The following is a 19,895-nucleotide window of genomic DNA, read 5'->3' on the forward strand; positions in this document are numbered from 1 at the left end:
GGGGTTCGGTCAAATTTTTATATATCTTGGGTAGGACATATAGAACAGGGGTGATGGGATGTGTTTTGGTGAGATACTCACCCGTTTTAATATCAATCGTCCCTGCTCTAATGTGTCGGTCAATGGTGTCACTAATAAGAGTTTGGAACTGGGAGGTAGGGTCCTGGGGAAGTTGTCGGTATGTGGTCATATCACTAAGTTGACGCTCCACCTCTTTAGTGTATAGGGCCTTGTCCATAACGACTATTGCACCCCCTTTATCCGCTGGTTTTATAACTAGGTCATGGTCCTCTCGAAAGCTATTAAGGGCTTGGAGGTCGAGAGCAGTTAGGTTCGGTTCATAATGGAGTTTACCTTTGTCAGCCTTAGAGCGTCAAGTGGTGGGGCAAGAGGAGGTGGAGGAAGTAGGGGAGGAGTCGCATGCGGAAGGGATAACATCTCCAAGGTCCAGACGGTTGGCAGCACCAAGGCGGCAGGCATGGGAGGGTGGGGGAGAGGGATTAACCAGGGCACATGGTAGCAGCCAAACTGTTGAGGAAGGTGCAGGAGCCGAGGAAGAAGTGGAGGATGAACTGGCGATGGGCATGGAAGACTCATCAGATGAGGGAGACCTTGATCACATTTCTGTTGTGCGAGGTTGGGGGGAGAGGGCAGAGGAAGGAAGCATGATTCTTACCTCGCTACCAACACAACAAGGACTTGGTCCTCCTGGATGCGCAAGACACATGAGTGCCTTCTTGCTGCACTACCTGCAACATGACCCTCAGATTGCAGAATTCGAAGTAATCCCGACTACTGGGTTGCCACACTCTTAGATCCCCGGTACAAAAGTAAATTTGCCAATATAATTCCTGCCATAAAAAGGGATTGACGCATGGATGAGTATCTGCAGACTCTGTTGCAGAATCTTACATGTGCTTTTCCACAAAACACCAGTGGTGCACGAAGTGAATCTCACAGTTCTAACGTGCCAACCTTGGGACTGTCGAGTCTTCATCACTTAAACCGTAACAGTAACACAGTATCTGCTGGTAACAGCAATTTTATGGAATCGTTTCACCACTTTTTTAGACCATCCTTTGCAAGGTCACAGGAGACAAGAAGTCTGACACATAGTCAATGCCTAGAGAGGATGGTGCAGGAGTATCTCCAAGTGAACATCGAAGCCATGACTGTGTCACTGGACCCTTGCTCATTTTGGTATTCCAATCTGGAAAAATGGCCGGAGCTCGCCACTCACGCCTTGGAGATCTTGTCATGCCCTGCAGCCAGTGTTCTCTCTGAACGTGTGTTCAGCGCTGCTGATGGTGTGCTGACAGATAAGCGCACGCGGCTGTCCACTGAGAATGTAGACAGACTCACGTTCATAAAGATGAACAAATCATGGATTCGCAAGGACTTTTCTAACCCTGTGTTATCCTTGGGAGACTAAAAGCTTGAGGATTTGGTAATATCACCTCACCAACCGTTTTAAGCAACTGTGGGGCAATTGATGCCACTTAACCCTAGAACGCATGACCATAAAAATCTACACTTTCATATACCTGGGGCCTTTTAGGCCCGTGTGCAAATAACATGGAATAACTCAAACTCAAATGACAAACAACTATATACATGAAGAATACCTAGAGTTTCAAAATTCTAACTAAAGTAATCTTGCAGAAAATAGAAAACAATTAACAGGGCGGGACTGCGAGGCCCCAGGTACGCGTTCTAGGGTTAAGTGGTGTCTGTGCCACAATTTTGGGAAAAAATGGAGACTCTTTTTGGAGTCCCCTTGCTGTGTCTTACGTGACGTTGGCATCGTCAATTCCAGGTGGGTTGGGTCGCTCCCCCCCCCTTTTAACTTTTAACTGTAAGAAACTACATACACTATGGCTTGGGTTAACACAGATGGTTGAGTCTGAAGAGCTGTTTACTCAGAGGTCTGCTCCAAATCTTCAGTGTCTGCTAGTCAGCGTAGAATTTTTAACTGCATCTAGCCTAGGCAATACTTTGGGCGTAGTAGCCCAGCTGCAAAGCAAGCTGCACCGCCTGTGTATCTAATAAGAATTTTTAAATGCATCTAGCCTAGACAGACTGTGGGGACCCCCAACCAAACCCAGATGCTCAGCCCCCCTACCGCCCCCCTTTCCTTGACAATACAATAATGTAAGTCTTACAACTGGATGAGTGAGGATCGGTCACAGCTTTATTAACTCTTTATACTCATTCCATTAGAAAGACATTTTATTTCTAAAATAATTCAGCTTGTTGCAGCATGCCCTGGATCTCCACTCCAGCAACTTGGTCAACAAGTGTATCTCTTCAACATGTCCTTTCTATTTCCAGGCCACGGAGAATCCTGCGTACTCGTATGCAGGACTCTGACCCCCACCCATCACTCTTAATGCTTGTTCCACTCCGTCCTGGAGTCCTGACAGGAATATGTCCAGTCCAATATCCATTAAGTGAACACCGTAGGGCCTTATGAGGCCTGCTTTATCTCCTTCCAGTTGTCGGTGTCGTACCACTACACTGCCTCTGTCTTTTCTAAATTTTGCCATCCGAATATTTATTACCCGCCTTGTCCGTTCGATGGCCGTGATGTCTCGCGCACCTTGCCATACCGCTATCGGCACAATCTCTGACCATACTATAGCTAGTTTTGTGAAAAATTCTCTGAAGCGCTCAGTGTCTAGTTTCATTATTGCCATTAGTTATGCGCTCTTGTGATGACCTAGGTTGTTTCCCCCGGCCTGTATAACTAAGTTGACCGGACATCTTGCCTCTCTCCCTACCTTGATTACCTCCATTAGTACCTGTGGCCATAACAGGCCTCTAATACCTCTCCAGTTGAAATATGTGTTATGAAACTCTAATTTCCTCCCGCCTGGGCGGACTTTTGCCCTTTTTTCTGCCCAATATATATACGAGTGGCCTATCACCCACACTGTTGGCTTAGCGTCACCTGTAAAAGAAACAAACCACGTTAGGATAACAAGTCCGGTCTTATGTATCTTGCCAAACACGTGGATCGCCATCTCCCTATCCTCTGAACTTCCGTTTCTGACAGTCCTGCTCTTGTTGCTTCCGTGGCCGCGCCTATGCGGAATGAGTGTGTCCCGTAATCTTTGGGGTGGTTCCCTGCCGATGTTATGCACTTATTAAATATAGCTTGGAACTGGTATCTTGATAATGGCGTTCCATCAATGTGTGATAGGAAGAAATTACTTTGTGATCTGATGGTTAGATATGTTTTTACTATTGTTACCCGACTCAGTGTACCGTTTGTGGGTTGTAGAAGTACCCAAGTGCCCCTGCCCGCTGGAACCGTTTTTGATTTGTGTATGCGTAGACGTATTGCATTATTGGCTATGACTACGTCCTGGTGTAATAAGCCTCCACTGGTGGTAATTTTGGATTGAGGGACAAATTCGCTTATGCATAGCGCCCCGAAGAAGGCGATCACAAATGCAGTAGACAGTAGTGTTGCTTCAAATTGTGAGTGCCATGCTAATGGTGTTAGGAATATGATGTGAGAAATCAGTTTTAGTGACACGGGACGGGACGTCTACACTCCTGACTTGGCTGACCCCTTTTCCACCCTTTTATGGATTGTCTGATGATGAATCTTTGTCACATCTCCCCAATTCAGTAGTTGGAAGTGAAATGCTACTCCGGTCAGACACCGCTGCGCTGACGCCCCTGATATGCCCCTCATCATTAGCTGGTGGAGAAATTCTATGGTGACTTGTGATCTGGCTTGTTCACATTGGTCAACCCGTCTAACTGCTACTAGTCGTGTACACTCTTCCCATGCCTTACAGTATGCTTGCCACGTCGACGGGGCAACTGACGCTCTGATTAATGGCATCAACTATTCGCCACTAGATCCCATAGGGAAGGTGGGCAACTGTTGCCCGATGGGTGGGCGTTGTGGAAGAGCTCTGTGAAAATCTGCCAATTGAATTGTTATAAAGCGTTAGCAGCAGCTTTAGACCCCTCAGCATAGTGGCTAGCGCGGACCCATACATTGTGTTTTAGGCACAGGAATGCTAGCCTGTGTAGTAGGCCTAGCACTGGGAGAGACGATGATGCCATCTTATTAATGCAGTGCGCTAGGCTGGTGTTTTTTGTTATGAAGCGTATATTTTTGTAAGCCAGGAGCGCGCCCCATATTTCTATTGCTACCACTATTGGGAAGAAAAATTATTTTCAGGGCTAGATACAGCTAAAAATTATTATTAATTTAAAAGCTGGTGGAGCTTGGTATAGATGGCCTAATACAATGAGTCCCACACACTGCTAGAAGGCCAAATATTTTTTCAGAGGTAGATGCAGAAAAAAATTATATTCAATTTGCAACCTGATGGAGGTCAGTATAGATGGACTAATAGAACAAGTCCCACACACTGCTAGAAGGCCAAATATTTTTTCAGAGCTAGATGCAGATAAAAATTATTTTTAATTTGCAACCTGATGGAGGTCAGTATAGATGGACTAATAGAACCAGTTCCACACACTGCTAGAAGGCCAAATATTTTTTCAGAGCTAGATGCAGACAAAAAATTATTTTGAATTTGCAACCTGATGGAGGTCAATATAGATGGACTAATAGAACAAGTCCCACACACTGCTAGAAGGCCAAATATTTTTTCAGAGCTAGATACAGAAAAAAATTATATTCAATTTGCAACCTTATGGACGTCAGTATAGATGGACTAATAGAATAATGCTATGCCCAAAAGGTTTTACTTCACTAGATGCAGTAAAAAATTGGTATTCTATACACAGGTGGTTTAGCTTGCAACACAGATAGGCTACTCCACTGACTAACACACTCTGCAATAGGCCAAAAAGGATTAGCTTTGCTAGATTTAGCCAAATGGTGTGAATCAAACTTGCACAGCACTGGCACAGACCTGCCTGGCAAAAACTGATAGGAACTGATGTAACTTAGTCCTGAAAAGGACTGCAATTACAATTAGTCTTTACTCCCACAACCTATCTATTTAAGAGCACAGACCTGCCTGATAAAAGTCGTAGGAAATGCTGTAACCTAGTCCTTAAAAGGACTGCAATCACAACTATTCCCTACTCCCAAGCTATCTGTAGATTTGTGCGAAAATTGGCTTGAAATTAACAAGGTATAGCGCACACAGCAACAGCGGTGCCGTCTAACACGCAGCTGCAGCAGTGAGAAAATGGTGGCGACGGGGAAAATGGCTGGGTCTTATAGGGCAAGGACATGTGACATACACTGCCAATGACACATGCCCTTGCTTGTGTGAAAAATTCACTTCGCTCCGTGTGTGCGCTGCTGATAGGCTGGCAGATTGCACCTCCCCACTGTAAATGCCGTAAAGAGAAAAAAAAAATGGAGATCTTCATTATTCCTGCAGAGATCCATCCCCTGCCCCTCCCCCCGCCCCGCTGTACACTCAAACTGCGTATTAACATTAATTTTCATCATTACTGAGAAAAATTCCAGTTATGATTTTGGTGCACGAACAGTTATCGAACATAACCTCGAACAGCTGAATTTTTTTCAAATCGTTCGTGTTCGCCGAATGGCTCGAACACCACCCAAAACAGCTCGAATTTGAGATTGGCGAACAGTTCGAGTCGAACAACGCTCATCTCTTTACACTACGCCGTCATGGATTAAAATCCTGCATAGCTTGCAAGGTCCTCCTGCTCTCACTAGCACATGTCTAGGCCCATTTGAAGTTTGCCAATGACCATCTGGATTGTCCAGAGGAGGCATCGAAGAAGGTCATGTGGTGAGATGAGACCAAAATAGAACTTTATGGCATCAACTCTACTCACTGTGTTTGGAGGAAGAAAAAAGAGGAGTACAACTTAAGAACACCGTTCCAACCATGAAGCACAGTGGGAGTGCTTTTTAGCAAAGGGGACATGACAACTGCACCGTATTAAAGGGAGGATGGATGGGGTCATGTAGCGCAAGATTTTGGCCAACAACCTCCTTCTCTCAGTAAGAGCATTGAAGATGGGTCGTGACTGGGTCTTCCAGCATCCTATGGATGCGCCATTTCAGGGGCAGCTGAGGGCTCCTGTTTTGTAGCCTCGAAGGGGGCCAATATTCCTGGCCTCTTCCTAGGCTATTAATATCAGTCCCCAGCTGTCTGCATAGCCTTTTCTAGCTGTTAAAATAGTGGGACCCCACATAATATTTTTGGGGGGTCCCCCATTTTAATAGCTAGCAAATGCTATCCATATATTTATCTATCGATCTATTATCTATTTATCTATCTATCCATATGTCTATCTATATGTCTATTATCTATTCATATATTTATCTAAGATAGATAATATGGATAGATAGATAGATAGATAGATAGATAGATAGATGGATAAATAGATTTCTAGATAGATAATAGATATATGGATAGATAGATATATGGATATAAACTGGATAAATAGATAATAGATTGATAGATAAATAGATATATGGATAGATATATGGATAGATAAATAGATATATAGATAGATAATAGTTAGATATATGGATATATAGATATATGGATACATAGATAATAGATATATGGATAGATAGATAATTAGATTAATAGATATATGGATACATAGATAATAGATATATGGAAAGATTTATTGAAAGATATATAGATAGATAATAGATATATGGATATATATATAGATAGATAGATAATAGCTATGTAGATAGAGAGATATATGGATAGATGAATAGATTTATAGATAGATAATAGATAAATGGATATATAGATATATTGATAGATAGATAATAGATATATGGATAGATAGATATATAGATAATATATAGATAATAGATATACAGATAGATATAAATATGTGATCTAGATAATCCGTGCTTTGTGTATGTACCTTACTGTTCTTGTCATTTATTAATAAATGAGTAAATTTATGGAAAAAAAATGGCGTGGGGTCCCCAGTAATTTTATTAACCAGCAGAGGGAAAGCGGACAGCTGGGGCGGATGTTTTTAGCCTGGAAAGGGGGTGATACCCATGGAGCTTCCCAGGCTACTAATATCAAGCCCCAGCTGTGCACATAGCCTTTACTGGCTGTTAAGATGGGGGACCCCCCCAAAAAATGACGTGTGGTCCCCCTATTTTAACAGCTAGCAAAGGCTATGCAGACAGCTGGGGGCTGATATTAATAGCCTAGGAATATATTGGCCCCCTCCGAGGCTAGAAACAGGAGTCCTCAGCCACCCCAGAAATGGTGCATCCATAGGATGTGCCAATTCTGGCACTTAGCCTCGCTCTTCCCACTGCACTGTAGCGGTGGCAGTGGGGTTATAGGGTTGGGGTTGATGTCAGTTTATAATGCCAGCTGACATCAAGCCCAGGTTAGTAATGGAGAGGCGTCTATATGACACCCCCATTACTAACCCCATAGTGTAAGGCAAACTTAGTTCAACTCATTGCAAACGTGGGAAAATATTATAATTTTACTTTAATTACAGGTGATCATGGGCTTCGGGGATTAGCTGTAAGGTGAGTATATGGTGTTTTTTTATTTTTTCTATTTTGCAGGGGCGGAGAACATCGGAGACAAGATGTAGGTGAGTATAATGTGTTTTATTTTTATTTGAACATTTTTTTTATTAATTTTAACATTTATATTTTTACTTTCAGCAGAGCACAGGTACCAGCGGATGGGAGACTACTGCTCCCATCCAGCGGTGCCTGCGCTCAATGTTTCCTATGGCAGGAGGTGCCGGCTGATGGTGGTAGTAGTACCATCAGCTGGCGCCTATGACCCGAGGTAAGCTTTTTACCGCAGGTCACTGCCACAGCGCTCTGACCGCGGTAACGCTATTACCTCCGATCAGAGCCTGTGTTTCTTGCGCTCTCACGCAAGTGGCAGCGCGGGAAACCAGGGATATTCGGCTCCCCCATTCACATGAATGAGGTCCATGTTTGGGTTCGGGGTTCGGGTACTGTTCTGCTACCCGAACCCGAACTTTTAAAAAGCTGTACGGCGTTTGGCTCAATTAGCCGAACCCGAACAGTCACGGGTTCGCTCATCACTACTGGTGACGTGTTCAATACTTATTTCACCCGCTGTATATGTATAAATGTGTGGCCAATACGTAGGACTGGCACATGACTTATTCCTTTCAAAAGGACCAGGAGACATTTATTACGTGTAGAGAATGCATATCAAACTCTGGCCAGTGGGCCAAATCTTGCCTGCAGGGTGATTATATTTGGCCCGCGACTCCAAAACCGCCATTTCTATGTGGGGCCATTATTATGTATGGAGGACTATGTGGGGCCCATTATTCTGTATGGAGGACTATGTAGGACCCATCATTCTGTATGGAGGACTTTGTTGGACTCCTTATTCTGTGTGGAGGACTATGTGGGACACATTATTCTGTATGGAGGACTATGTGGGACCCATTATTCTGTATGGAGGACTATATGGGACCCATTATTCTGTATGGAGGACTATGTGGGGCCTTTATTCTGTATAGAGGACTATGTGTGACCCATTACTCTGTATGGAGGACTATGTGGGGCTCATTATACTATATGGAGGACTATGTGGGGCTCATTATACTATATGGAGGACTATGTGGGGCCCATTATTCTGTATGGAGGACTATGTGGGACCCATTATTCTGTATGGAGGACTATGTGTGACCCATTATTCTGTATGGAGGACTATGTGGGGCTCATTATACTATATGGAAGACTATGTGGGGCCCATTATGTGACGCCCCTGAGGGTTCGACCGCCACAGGAATGCTGCACTTCTTTAATGGAGTGTGGTGTTCCTCCTCTGAGGTAAGCCTGGTGTGATGGTAGTGTTCCAGCCTTTTGCATCCAACACCACATTTCCACCAGAGGGAGCTAGTATGCACTAGGTGCGGCTCCCCTGGTTACAGGGAGACTGGGGAACACAAAGTGGTAGGAACCAGTTAGCGGGTGTGGGTGGAGGAACAGTTAGTCTGTTACACTTCTAATTTCATATTTAATAGAATGCCATCTTTGATCTTGGTCTTTCTGCTGGTTCTTCGTTGGTCTGTTCTCTGGTCTCTGACAGTGTGTCTGTCAAGTGGTCGTACTGTGCTGTCATGAACTGTGTGTAATGTGACTTCCCTCCGGGAGCGCAGATCCTGTTTGGGCCTGCACCGGCATGGGACACAGCCCTCGTACCCCGATCTATGGGACTAGAGGAAGGTTGCAGACAAGGAATGTCTCAACCCGGCCAAGGACCAGGATCAAGAAGGCCCGGGAGCTTTAGAGTGTGGCTCCCAAGCAAATGGGTCCCGGGGAGGATGCAGACGGAGCGGAGTACACCACCTGTCCTCGCCTACCTGATCTATTCAGAGGGATTCCGGCTGCAAGAGGGGTACCGGCCCCCGACACCCGACCTCGTACTCTATGTCCAGGACGGGAAAGCCCGGTTAGGCCCTGAGGATCCCGGCGGGCTTCGGATGGAGAGGAATTGCCACCCGAGCCCTACACCTGAGAGGAGCTCAGAGGGAGACCCGGCCTATCTACACACGCACAGACGGGAAGGGGTAAAGTCTGTAGTGCAGGAACACTCTGGTGTAGGGATGCTACCTCACACTGGACTTCCTCGGAGGTAGTCGGACCCCCATCCCTGGTGGCCGCAGGACTCCGCGAGGAGCAGGGAGAAGCCTTGCGCTGCTTATGAGAACTGTGAGTAAAGCCTTGGAAATTCATCCCTATGGCCTCCGGACTGTTCATTACGCGCCATACCACGCGACGCGGTGCCCGCACTCCCCGCGCTACTACTACCCCCTTCATCCTGCCTTGCCTGCCCTGAGGCCACGCTCCACCTGTGGGAAGCAGCAAGAACTTTAGCCGCCATGACATCGGGCCTCAGCGGACTGTAGCGGCGCTGGTGGCATATTACCAGACACCACAGGTGGCGTAGTCGACAATTACCACTCAACCCGGAAAGCCCTAACATCATTTTCAATGTGACGGCCCTGGGCACGGAACGGGTCCAGGCCACGACTGCATCCCCGTTCTCAACATCTGACCCGGCTCCGAGTACCCCATCAAAAACCAGGGGAGGAGTCCTGAGGAGATAATTTGCATATTCCCACTGCATTTTGGGGTAAGTGAAGAGTCTCCGCGAGCTCAAAGAACACTGGAGTTTGGCTGTTGGAGCTGAAAAGAGGACATCGGTAAACCAGGGGAGGAGTCCTGAGGAGATAATTTGCATATTCCCACTGCATTTTGGGGTAAGTGAAGAGTCTCCGCGAGCTCAAAGAACACTGGATTTTGGCTGTTGGAGCTGAAAAGAGGACATCGGTAAACCAGGGGAGGAGTCCTGAGGAGATAATTTGCATATTCCCACTGCATTTTGGGGTAAGTGAAGAGTCTCCGCGAGCTCAAAGAACACTGGATTTTGGCTGTTGGAGCTGAAAAGAGGACATCGGTAAACCAGGGGAGGAGTCCTGAGGAGATAATTTGCATATTCCCACTGCATTTTGGGCTAAGTGAAGAGTCTCCGCGAGCTCAAAGAACACTGGAGTTTGGCTGTTGGAGCTGAAAAGAGGACATCGGTAAACCGCGCGCCTACCGGCGCGCACATTTTGCAGCTTTTTTCTTAAGCTTTTTTCACTGTTTTCAGAACATTAACAATAAGAACATGGAAGAGTCCAGGAGCCATTTGGTGAGCTGCATATCCTGCTACATGTTCACAGACTTGCCAGTGGAAAAGCCAAACTTCACATGCCAGAAATGCAAGCTTGTGTCCCTGTTGGAGGAAAAGTTGCGAAATCTAGAAGAGAGGTTAACTACCTTGAAAATCATTAAGGAAGGTGAAGAGTTCTTAGACAGAGCAGAATTATCTCTTCATGATTCAGAAAGAGAAGAAATTCGAACTGCACCTGACAAAACAGAGGAATGGAAGCATGTGACCCACAGAAGCAGGAGGATCGAGAGGCAGTCAGCACCCATACCGCTCAGGAACCAGTACCAGGCTCTCACGCAGGAGAACCATGAAGAAATACAGCAAAATAAGACTTTGCCAGCAATGAATAACCTTGTAAGCCCTCAGAATCCTCCTCGATGGAGAAAGAAGAATGTTGTGAAGAAAAAACGGAGAGTGGTGGTCATGGGGGATTCCCTGTTAAGAGGAACAGAGACCGCTATCTGCAGACCAGACATAACCTCAAGAGAAATGTGCTGTCTTCCAGGAGCAAAAATTAAAGATGTGTCTGACAGGATATCAAGACTCTTCAGACCTACAGATCACTACCCATTCCTGCTAATACATGTGGGGACAAATGACACCGCAAGAAAGGACCTGGAAACCATCTGCAGTGACTTTGAAGACTTAGGCAAGAAAGTGAAAGAATTGGGAGCGCAGGTGGTCTTCTCATCCATCCTCCCAGTGGATGGCCATGGAACAATGAGGTGGAATAAGATTCTACAGGTGAACAACTGGCTACGTCGATGGTGCCGTCAACAAGGATTTGGATTTCTGGATCATGGAATGAATTACCTATACGATGGACTACTTGCTAGAGATGGGGTGCACCTTACGAAGACTGGAAAACATGTATTTGGAAGTCGCCTTGCTACACTCATCAGAAGAGCTTTAAACTAGAACAATGTGGGAAGGGAAGCAAAAGGCCAGAAAAAGCCATACAGCTGACAAATACTACTGAGATCTCTGCTACTGGAAGTGGAAAAGAAGAACAAAGACAAAAAAATCTAAATAATAAAAATATGGGAGGAAGAGAAACCAATCACAAACTAAAATGTTTTTATACAAATGCACAAAGCATGGGCAACAAACAAGGAGAATTGGAACTACTAATGCAGGAAAAGGAATATGATGTCATTGGAATCACTGAAACTTGGTGGGACGATACACATGATTGGAATAAAAGGCTAAAAGGATACAACTTATTTGCAAGAAACAGACTTGATAAACGAGGAGGAGGTGTCGCATTGTATGTTAGAAAAGCGTATATCTGCACAGAGATTGAAGCTTCAGAGACTGGGAGTTCTGTGGAAACTGTTTGGGTAAGAATACAAGGAGAGAACAACGGAAAGGACACCATTGTAGGCATTTACTACAGGCCACCTGGGCAAGCTGAAGATATGGATGAACTCTTTATGTATCAAATGACCAAGTTCTCCAAAAAATATGACGTAGTGGTCATGGGAGATTTCAACTATCCAGACATTTGTTGGGAATCTCTCTCAAGTAAAACTAACAGGTCAAGCAAATTCTTATCCTCTCTTGCTGACAACTTTATCTTCCAAAAGGTAGGGGAGAAAACAAGGGGATCTGCTACTTTGGATCTAATCCTTATAAACAGGGAGGAAATTGTTGAGGAGGTAAAGGTGGCTGGGACCCTAGGAGGCAGCGATCATGCTATTATAGAATTTTGGATAACTAGAGGAGGAAGACATGTGAAGACTCAGACTTCAAGGTTAGATTTTAGAAAGGCAGATTTTAAGAGACTCAGAAAGAGAATAGGAGGGATCCAATGGCTGGATGTCCTTAAGGACAAAAATGTCCAGGAAGGATGGGAAATTTTTAAAAATGAGATTCTCAAAGCACAATCGTTAACAATCCCGAAAAGTAGGAAGAATGGGAAGCATTTAAGGAAACCAGGATGGATGAACACAGAACTTAAACACATGCTAAAAAGAAAGAAAGAAATGTTTATTAAATGGAAAGAGGGAGGCATAACTAAAGAAGATTATAATGCAGTCTGCAGATCCTGCAGGGCACGTATCAGGTTAGCTAAAGCTGACAATGAATTAAGGCTTGCAAGAGATGTCAAAAGCAATAAAAAAGGATTTTGGGGGTATGTCAAAAGTAAAAGAAAAGTCAAAGATGCTATAGGATTTTTACATGATGAAAATGGAGAAATGGTAAGAGAGGATGTTGAGAAGGCCGAACTTTTTAATTCCTATTTTGCATCTGTTTTCTCTCAGAAAGAAAATGTAACATCAACTGATCTTCACTGTCCTTTTAAAGGAATAGAGGAATCCAAGTTATCTGTAAACAGAAAGATTGTGAGGGAATATTTAGCTAACATAAATGAGTTCAAGTCTCCAGGTCCAGATGAATTACACCCCAGAGTACTGAAGGAGATCGTAGAAGAAATTTTAGAACCACTCTCCATAATCTTTGAAAATCCTTGGAGAACAGGAGAAGTCCCAGAAGACTGGAGAAGAGCAAATGTTGTTCCTATCTTCAAAAAGGGGAAGAAGGGTGACCCAGGGAACTATAGGCCGGTGAGTCTGACTTCTATACCAGGAAAGATATTTGAACAAATTATTAAACAACATGAATGTAAGTACATGGATAAGAATGAAGTGATTAACAAGAGTCAGCATGGGTTTGTAACTAACAAGTCATGTCAGACTAACTTAATTTCCTTCTATGACAGAATCACTGACTGGGTGGATCAGGGAAATGCTGTAGATATAGTATATCTTGACTTCAGCAAAGCATTTGACAAAGTATCTCACACCATCCTTATTGAAAAAATGACCAAGTATGCAATGGACCAGGCAACTGTTAGGTGGATTCATAACTGGCTTAGTGATCGGACTCAAAGGGTGGTTGTAAATGGCTTCACATCCAGCTGGATGAATGTCTCAAGTGGGGTACCACAGGGCTCCGTTCTGGGACCTGTATTGTTCAACATCTTTATCAATGATTTAGATGAAGGAATTGAGGGTAAACTGACTAAATTTGCTGATGACACAAAGCTAGGAGGGATAGCTAATACTAGAGAAGAGAGAGAGAGGATTCAAAGAGACCTAAATAAACTGGAGCAGTGGGCAGCAACCAACAGAATGGTTTTTAACAGGGAAAAATGCAAAGTACTACATCTGGGCAATAAAAATGAAAAAAGCATATACAGAATGGGAGGAATAGAGCTAAGCAACAGTACATGTGAAAAAGACTTAGGTATACTAATAGATCATAGACTGAACATGAGTCAACAGTGTGATGCAGCAGCAAAAAAGGCAAATACAATTCTGGGATGTATTAACAGAAGCATACAGTCTAGATCACGTGAAGTCATTATCGGTCTTTACTCCTCTTTGGTCAGACCTCATCTGGAGTACTGTGTACAGTTTTGGGCACCACATTTTAAAAAAGACATAGACAAACTGGAGCAAGTTCAGAGAAGAGCGACCAGAATGGTGACTGGTCTGCAAACCATGTCCTATGAGGAACGGTTGCAGGATTTGGGAATGTTTAGCTTGCAAAAAAGAAGACTGAGAGGAGACTTAATAGCTGTCTACAAATATGTCAAGGGCTGTCACATTGTAGAAGGATCATCTTTATTCTCATTTGCACAAGGAAAGACTAGAAGCAATGGGATGAAACTAAATGGGAGGAGACACAGATTAGATATTAGAAAAAACTTTTTGACAGTTAGGGTGATTAATGAGTGGAACAGGCTGCCACGAGAGGTGGTGAGTTCCCCTTCAATGGACGTCTTCAAACAGAGGCTGGACAGACATCTGTCTGAGATGATCTAGTGAATCCTGCTTTGAGCAGGGGGTTGGACCAGATGACCCAGGAGGTCCCTTCCAACTCTACCATTCTATGATTCTATGATCTTCCCAGGGCAGGGCTTGCGAGCGTCACAATTATACTGTATGGAGGACTATGTGGGGCCCATTATTCTGTATGGAGGACTATGTGGGGTCCATTATATTGTGTATTGGTTGGCCCTCTGATTTTGTCCAAGTTTTTCATTTTGGCCCTCTGTGTGTTTGAGTTTTACCTACCTGATGAAGGGCAAAGACAATTCTGTCAGCTAAATAGAAAAGGGTTCTTTACAGGTAGAGCAGTCTGACCGCTGAATGTGAATGTCTGACCGCAAATGGTACTGATGGCAAATAATATAACAGCATTTAAAATAGATGCTTTTCTCACAACAAATGGTATTTTGGACTATATATTATCTAGCGATAGGGAATGTATAACTGGAGGAGAAAGGTTTAACTTGATGGACCTGTATGTTTTTTCAACCTACTGTATGTAACTAGGAACAAACCTTTTCTGTTTCGCTATCTGAAATAAGAGGAATATGAGGATATAATAAAGCTCAATGGTACGTGGTACATATCTGTAATATAGTCATCTACATGAGCCTATAAACTAGTTTTGTGTGAGTTGGGATGGGGTGGGTCACACTCCATTCACTGGCTCTCTTCTATCTCTGTTATCAGACCCAAAAACAATATATAGTATAATTCCTCAGTCCACAAAGAGGCCACATTCATTGTGAATCATCTTATTTATATTTACCATTTCCAGACATGGATATAAAAGTTGATAAGAATTCTGAAATATCAGGGAATTCCATTATAATGTGGTTAATATTGTAGATTCCATTTACATATAAATGACTTTATTTCTTATTCGGCAGGAAAATTGTATTCTGAATAAAATCCAATATGCAAAACAAATATCAAGTTTGACTCTGATCCTGTCAAAAATGTTGGGTGAATTTCCATGTTCCATAGACTACTAAATAGAAAAGGTCATCTCACAATATTTTCTTTAGAATGTCAGGTGAAGTTGGAGAAGGTAAAACATACAGAGCTGTAACTAAGCTATCCTTCACCTGGAGCAAAGGGTTTAACGTACTGCCCCCACCCTGTATCTAAATTCTCCAGCCAAGGCAAAGTGACTGGTTGGCGCCTCCTTGACACCCAAACCCAGAACAAATGCCTTGATTGGTCCCGTGGCTACGCCCCTTCCTCATCCCATATATTGGAAATCTAGTAAAAATAGTAATTTATTGTGTACGATGTATTTCCTGACCTACACTTTGAAAAGTGTTGTGTTTCCTGAAATCAAAATCAATGTGATATATACCTTCACAAGAATTACATTTTAACCCCTTAGGGATGGGGCAATTTTTCGATTTTGACCTTTAGCTTTTTCCTCCCCTTACTCAAAGAGCCATAACGTTTTTATTTTTCTGTCCCCATAGCGGTATGAGAACAATATTCCAAGTTCAGCAACATAGCAAATGAAGTGCAATTTTGATTTTTTTTGTTTTTTATTTACAGTGATCATTTTACAGTAAAAATGAACTGGATATATAATTCTCCAGGTCAGTACGATGCTGGAGATATACCCAACATGCATAGTTTTTGTTTTATTTAAATGGTTAAAAAAAATGTAAAAAATCTATAAAAAAAAAAAAATTGATTATGTCGCCATTTCCAAGAGTTGTAAAGATTTTAATTTTCAGGATATTGAGCTGTGTGAGGACTTGTATTTTTGCACCCCGAGCAATTGGTTTTATTGATGTCAATTTGGGGTAGATATGGTGTTTTGACCACCTCTTATTACATTTTTGTATGCTGTTGCAGTGGCCGAAAAAACACATTTCTGGCTTTTTTTTTTTTTTTTTTTTGTGCTACGCCATTTACCAATCAAATTAATTTATTTTATATTTTGATATAACTGCATTTGTAAAAGTCTGATCTATCAAATATGTGTATTTTTTTCATTTCTTAATTTTTAATAGGGAAAAAGGCATGTGATTTGAACTTTTATTTATTTTTTCATATTTTTTAAAACTTTTTTTTACTTTTCACTGTATTTGTTAGTCCGTCCCCTTAGGGGACTTGAACCTGTGATCAACTGATCGCTTGTGCTATATACAGCAATGCCACAGTATTGCTGTATATAACAAAAATCACAGTAGTCAGTACATCATATGTCGTAAGGGGTTAATGTCTATTATAACATTTCAGATTTTGCCAAATGCATAGTAATCTTAACACTTTCTGCACCTTCATGAAACTATGCATCTAAGCTTTTAAACAATTTTCTGCACTTCGATGTACAGTTAGAAAGCTGGGATGACATGGGACATATTTCACAACTTTTCATCTCAATAATCCAAGAGGAGGAACCATTTGTAGAGTGCAGGTGGCAATATTTGGTTATAACCACACCCCTTTTCAAAAGCTATACCCCACCATCACCAACTTTCCACCTCTCTAAAGCCTATTCCCCACCTACCTAGATGAGGAGACCTTCAGAAAAAGCTCATTCTCAAGAGATTTAGGGAAGGTTTTATGTGGTCTTAGAGATCTGCTGAAAATTGCTGGAGTCTAGGAGAGGTCCCCTTATTCAGTGAGCATCCTGGAGGTTCAGGGAAAATGATCAAGTATGGTTTGAGCTCAGTAGATGTGCTTGGAAAGCATGGTGGCTTAGTGGTTGGCACTGTTTCTTTGTAGTGTTGGGTTCAAATTATTTTATTTATTATTATAGCTCCATTTATTCCATGGCGCCTTACATGTGAAAAAGGGGGGTATACATAGCAAATACAGTTACAATAATCTTGAACAAAACGAGTCAGCGACTGGTACAGGAGGAGAGAGGACCCTGCCCGCGAGGGCTCACAATCTACAAGGGATGGGTGGGGATACAGTAGGTGAGGGTAGAGCTGGTCGTGCAGCGGTACGATGGACCGAGGGTTACTGCAGGTTGTACGCTTGTCGGAAGAGGTAGGTCTTCAGGTTCCTTTTGAAGGATTCCATGGTAGGCAAGAGTCTGATATGTTGGGGTAGAGAGTTCCAGAGTAGGGGGGATACACAGGAGAAATCAATGAGTAGCAAAAACATCTGCAAGGAGTTTGTATGTTCTCCCTATGTTTGTGTGGGTTTACTCCGGTTTCCACTCACAACAAAGAAATTCTGATAGGGAATATAGATTGTGAATCTCAATGGGGACAGAGACAAACTTGTGCAATGGCTAATTATTGCCATGGAGTAGATATAGCAGCACAAGCATCTAAGGAATTTAACAAAGGTTTCTTTTTTGTCTCATCAGCATATTGGGTTGATAAAGCTGCCGGGAACCTAACATACCTTCATGACTTCTAGGTTCTGCCTAAGGCATAGTGTGATAAGTTACGCATCATTAAACACTGAACACAGTATTGCAGCACTTAATTGTACTTTAAAAAAATTATGAAAACATACTTTCCCTTACAAAATTCTCTATGATTGGAAACATCTTTTTAAGAAAGTCTACGTAAGGCTGAGTTTAGATAAGCTTAATATATATCATCCAGACGGCACCATGAAGAATTGGATGACTTACTTTGTCCATATGGTATTCTACTTTATATGATCTGTGTGGACTGAATGCCTTTTTTTTACATGTGTGACCTGTGTAAATTTAGTCAGTGTCATTTTTGCTACAGATTTGTGATAAACAGATGGTGTTTTCACGGTCTCAATATTTTTTTTTGCACACCTATTTGGGTCAATGGATATCTCATCCACAATCCTACTTGACTGTCTGTGATTTTTAACACATGGACTGTGCAACCATATGGAAAAAATGTTCATCCAAATTGTACCTTCTATATTGTCCGTCATGCACACGGACAGCACATAGCTCGGAAAATACTTCCTGAACTATAAAATTATCACATAATTCATCCTATACTAAAAAACATGATTACTGTTTTTTCTTCACCCCACCTCCTAAAATAGTGTAGTTTAAAATTATTAAAAAAATTATATGTGCAAAATATTTTTCTTCTCATGGAGCAAATGACTAACGTATAGCTCTGTCAACTGAAAAATAAAGATGTAGTAGGTAACTCAACTGCTGAATTATCATCTGTGAATACTGAGTACATTGTTAAAAACACTTAACTTATGGTCAGGGTGTGGTCAGAGTTTAATCAGAGTGTCATCAGTTTTTCTCTTGGAGAGAAAAACAAAAGTTTCTCCACTTTCCCCATTCTGTCAGTACATGAAAATCGGACCACACTTGGATGTCATCTGTGTGCGGTCCAATTTTTTTCACAGACCCATACACTTGCATTGCCAATGTTGATCTGACACTCACATCAAAATCAGACATGGCTCCGATTTTTTCCTTGGACCACTTGGTCCAAGCTAAAAATCGGAAATGTGCATTGCCCCATAGAATATCATAGGTATGAAAACCACAAAAAGCACTCGTGCATGAAAATCGGTGGCTTGCATGAGCCCTTACCGTGAATATGCTACAGTGTAGAAAAAGGCAGTAAATCCACCCTATACTATCTCTGGTTTCCCTCTTACTTTGTATTTTAATAATTCCACACTTTCAAATTGTTTACAAAAATCAAAGAGCAAAACCTTGTTTCTGTAAATGCTTACTGCACAAAATGTCCCTGTAATGTATTACAGTTAATAACTAGAATAGCAGCACAACAGCACACCGGCTAATGAATACATATTGTGTAAAACGATATATTATTTTAAGCAAATTTGTTTAGATTCCAAACTGTAAACCAACGGAACACATTTTGGAAGTATTTTTCCTAGATGACTACACAGCAGAATGGGCAGATTAAAAGAGAAAAAGTTAGAATTATATCTGGATTTTTGGTTGGGGTTTAGAGGTCAGGGGATCCTCTACTTTGAATAATAATATTGTCTATTATACATGACTAATATAGGTTATGATTAGTGTTGAGCGAGTATGAATTGTTAACCATGTCAGGCAATCCCTGTCAGATAAACCTGTCAGACAATCCCTGCATGTGTCACATTTGTATGACAGATGTGACACATGCAGCCGCATCGACGCTTTCATTGCTCACTTTCAGCATGCTGACCGAAGAGGTTAACTATTCACACTCGCTCAACACTAGTTATGATTAGTGATGAGCGAGCGTGCTTGATACTGCTCGATACTCGCTCAAGCATCTCACTGCTCGAGATGCTCGGCGCTCGGCGAGTATTTCCGGGATGCTCGGGCATGAGCTCAGGTCCTCGTCCTGCATATTTGGTGCTCTTTAGAAAGCCAATGAACATGCAGGGATTGTCTGCCACTCACTGTAATGCCGTAGCCATGTTGGTTGTGGCATTACAGTGATTG

This window comes from Phyllobates terribilis, unplaced genomic scaffold, assembly GCF_046119375.1.
Source record: "Phyllobates terribilis strain yellow unplaced genomic scaffold, ASM4611937v1 Scaffold_3__8_contigs__length_932513732, whole genome shotgun sequence".
NCBI lineage: Eukaryota > Metazoa > Chordata > Amphibia > Anura > Dendrobatidae > Phyllobates > Phyllobates terribilis.